This window comes from Gossypium arboreum, chromosome 3, assembly GCF_025698485.1.
Source record: "Gossypium arboreum isolate Shixiya-1 chromosome 3, ASM2569848v2, whole genome shotgun sequence".
Taxonomy (NCBI): Eukaryota; Viridiplantae; Streptophyta; class Magnoliopsida; order Malvales; family Malvaceae; genus Gossypium; species Gossypium arboreum.
Genome location: NC_069072.1, coordinates 19,310,905 through 19,315,342, shown reverse-complemented (window position 1 = coordinate 19,315,342; position 4,438 = coordinate 19,310,905). Strand labels below are relative to the sequence as shown.

Genomic DNA, 4,438 nt, shown 5'->3' with positions numbered 1-4,438 from the left:
ATTGTGATAACTTTTCAAAACTTGCATATTTTTCTGTGTTTATTTTAATTTACATGCTTAGGTGATTTGTAGTTAATTAAATTAGTTAATCTCCTCTTATTTGTTTGCACCACATTTTAAACTATATTAGTTTTCCACCATCAATATGTTTAAGTTTTAATTTTTCACAAAGAATTGCTTAATAGTCTTTGCGGAGAAGATACTCTATACCTATCGCTTTATTACTTTCCAAAAATTGTGTGCACTTGCATATTTTCGTCGTTTCAAGTTTTTGGTGTCATTGCTGGGGGCTATTTTTAAAGTCATTATTTGTGAAATTAATACATTTGGAAGTTGGTTTAAATTTTATATTGAATATTAATTTAGTTTTTTTTTTTGTGTTTTATTTTAGGTGTTTATGAGTATTGATCGTTTTTACACCCAATAGATCCTGAAATCGAAAGAACATTTGGACAAAGGCGAAGACAATCAACCTAAAGACAGACTGAAGAAATGAATATTGAGAATCAAAATCAAGATCAAGGAAATAGAGCTTGAAATGCTCGAAATTCGATCCTCGTTGCTGATGACAAGGATCAAGCCTTAAGGCAGTATGTCGTGCCACTTTTTAATGAACTTAATTAGGTATTGTTAGACCTGAGGTCGAGGTACCACAGTTCAAGTTGAAGCCTGCTATGTTCTAGATACTTTAGAGAGTGAACCAATTCAGTGAGATACCTACTGAGGATCTTCGCCTTCACCTTTGATTATTTATGGAGGTAAGTGACTCCTTGAAGCTAGTCGGAGTTACCAAACATGCATTAAGGCTGAAGTTGTTCCCATACTCACTAAGGGACAGAGCAAGAGCTTGGTTAAATTCATTGCCACTTAGTTCAATTTCTACATGGCAACAATTGGAAGAATACCTTCTAATGAATTACTTTCCACCTAGAAATAATGATAAGTTGTGAAATGAGATCACTACCTTCTAGAAAATGGACGATGAATCCTTGTATGAGGCATGGGAGAGATTCAAAGAATTATTATGAAATGCCTTCATCATGGAATATCACATTGCATCCAACTGGAGACATTTTACAATGGTCTCAACGCACATACGATGATGGTAGTAGACGATTTTGCAAATGGTGCTATTCTTTCTAAGGCATATAATGAGGCTTATGAGGTTATTGAGAGAATTGCCAGTAACAATTACTAGTGGTAGACCAACCAAATAGCTTTAGATTCACGAGTAGCAGGAGTACATAAAGTGGACGCCCTCACTTCACTTGCAGCTTAGGTATCTTCAATATCTTCAACGGTTAAGAGTTTACTACTAATGGGTTTAATAATATTGCAGTCCAGCCACCAAGTCAATTTTTGAAAATTGTGGAGACGGGCACTTTTTTGAAAATTGCCTATTAAACCTAGAATCCATTTATTACATGGGAAGTTAGAACCAGAACATCGATGGGTAGGGATCACATTCCAACTTTTATAACCATTTATAGTGAAACCACTCGAACTACTCGTAGAGTAACGAAGGAGTTGGACTCAGTAACACATATATGTAATCCAGAGCAAACCAACCGCCAACATTTACATAACAAGTTCAAAAACCACCATAAATTGAACCTTCCAATAGTTTGGAAAACTTGTTAAAGGTGTACATGGGGAAGAATGACACCATTTTGAGAAATTTAGAAAATTAAATGGGTCAACTAGCCACTGAACTTCAAAATAGACCACAAGGTGCTTTGCCCATTGGCATGGAGAACCCAAGAATGCCAGGCAAGGAGCATTGCAAAGCAGTCACTCTACAAATTGTAAGAACATTAGAGCCCAATACTGTCGAGGTCAAAGATGAGTCCACTGATACTTAAGAAAAAGAAAAGGTTCAACTAAATATTGAAACTCCTATTTTCTAGAAGATAAATTCTAAAAAATCTAATGAGGTAAACCCTAAACTTGTCAATTTTGATAATTTAACATCTATGTCAGATGTAGACATTACCTTGGAAGAGCTGTCTAACACAGTTTAAGAAACCCCCACCACCCTACCTTCAAAGACTTCAAAAACAAAAGCAGGAGGTCCAATTCAAGAGGTTTTTAGACATACTCAAGCAGCTTCGCATCAATATTTCATTTTTAGAAGCTCTTGAGTAGATGATGAACTACGTAAAATTTATGAAGGACATCCTGTCCAAAAAGAGAAGACTTGGAGAGTTTGAGACTATAACATTGATGAATGAGTGTAGTGCATTCCTGCAAGACAAGCTGCCCTTAAAAATGAAGGATCTAGGGAGCTTTACCATACCATGAAACATAGGAGATTTTTATTATGAAAGGGCTTTATGTGATTTAGGATCAAGTATCAACTTGATGCCAATATTTGTGTTTAGGCAATTGAGGATTGGTGAGGTCAGACCAACGACAGTTACAATCCAATTGGTAGATAAGTAATTGGCACATCTTAAAGGAAAAATTGAGAACATATTGGTACATGTTGATAAATTTATCTTTTCTACTGACTTTATTGTGTTGGATTTTGAGGCAAATAAAAAAGTTCCTATCATTCTGGGGAGACCATTCGTAGCAACCGATAGAATGCTGATCGATGTGCAAAAAGGTGAAACTTAGCATGGTGGTTCACGATGGCATAGTAACTTTTAATGTCTTCAATACTATTAAATCCATTGATGATATTAAAAAATTCTTTATTGTTTCCAAGACGGAATTGCTAGTCTGCCCAAAGTTGGAACACATGTTATTATTTGATCTGACGAATGATGAGGAAGGCGATGAATGTTTGATTTTATTAGAAGTAGATTTGAAGGAAGTCATTTCTAAAGCTCAGTTTGATACTATAGAGTTTTCATTAACATGCATATCAATATTCAGTGTCAATGTATGTAACACCTTTAACTTGAATCCGATACTAAAACAAGGTTATGGAGTATTACCGGACTTATAGATCAAACAATCAAACATTTCATGTTCATTTCTCATTCAAATAAAAAACGATTCATATTCAATCATATAGTCCCTAATATGAGCCCGCAATGCCTAAAATAAACATTAAAAATGGTTCAAGACTAAATCGAGTACTCAAGGAATTTTTAGGAAAAATATTAAAATTTTTCAAAGTGTAGGGGACAGACGCCGGTGTGGCCAGGCTGTGTGTCTCACACGGCCATGAGACACACCCGTGTCTCAGGCCATGTGGGCATTCAAAATAGGGACACACGGCCGTGTCCTAGCCCGTGTAACACCCCGTACCCGAGACCGTGGCCGGAGTCGAACACGAGGTGCTAACAAACATAATATATTTATTTTCACAGTCCATTTAAAAATTTCCAGACAGCTGGCTAACTGTGTCACTGTCACCTTAAAAATCATATCTTGAGTTCCACAACTCGAAAATCAGTTTCGTGATTTTTACCTGAAACTAGACTCATATATGCATCTAAAAATTTTTTTCTAGAATTTTTGGTTGGGCCAATTAGTACAGTTTATTAGTTAAAGTCTCCCATGTTACAGGGATCGACTACACTGACCTTCGCGCATTACGACTTGGATATCTCCCTGTACAGGGCTTCAATACTGATGCTGTTTGTTTCTATAGAAACTAGACTCAAAGAGGAATCTATAAATATATGGCATGACTCCTAATTATCTCTGGTTAATTTATAATGAATTTCCAAATTCGGAACAGGGAATCCAGAAACCGTTCTGGCCCTGTTTCACGAAAACCTAAATATCTCTTAACATACAACTCATATGACCGTTTCGTTTCTTCCATATGAAAGTAGATTCATCAAGGTTCATTTACATAATTTATTCACTATTTAATTCCATTCCTACTATTTTTAGTGATTTTTCACATCCACATCACTGCTGCTATCAGCATCTGCCTTTAAGATAGACTTTACCTATTTCATAGTTTCCATGATTCAATTAGCCCTTTTTGCATACATAGCACAAAGTATAATCATGATTAACCATTCCAATGGCTAATCGTTTCCAAACATTTCCATACCTCTTAGTGATCAACATACAAAACGATTATAGTACTATGCTAAAACGATATAAGCCATTTTCGCATGGCTATCCAAATTTACACAAAATCCATGGGTACATGACCAACAACAAAAAGGGTAGTCCTATACATGCCATTTCAAAGTTCAACCAAAATTGTACCAAAAGGGGCTTTGATAGTGTGGGAGACTTCGACTTTCAAAACCCCGAGTCCGATGGTGACGAGCCAAAATCTATAAAACAGAGAAACAAAGAAACGGAGTAAGCAATTTATGCTTAGTAAGTTTTGAGCAAGGATTCCAAGACAACAAAAGTATAGCATTCATATAGCTAAACGGATAATTTCATATGCACAAATTCTCAATATCATACTTACTTCACATTACCAACCCTTATGTTCATACACAAAAGATCAACTTAG

The 4,438-nt window shown here is 35.7% G+C and overlaps 1 non-coding gene across 1 annotated transcript; it reads right to left on the bottom strand.

The window, feature by feature from the left end:
• Positions 1–941: 941 nt before the first annotated feature.
• Positions 942–1,047, bottom strand: LOC128291075 (small nucleolar RNA R71). Its single transcript, XR_008280851.1, has one exon. It is a non-coding gene; the product is annotated as a small nucleolar RNA R71 (small nucleolar RNA).
• Positions 1,048–4,438: the final 3,391 nt, after the last annotated feature.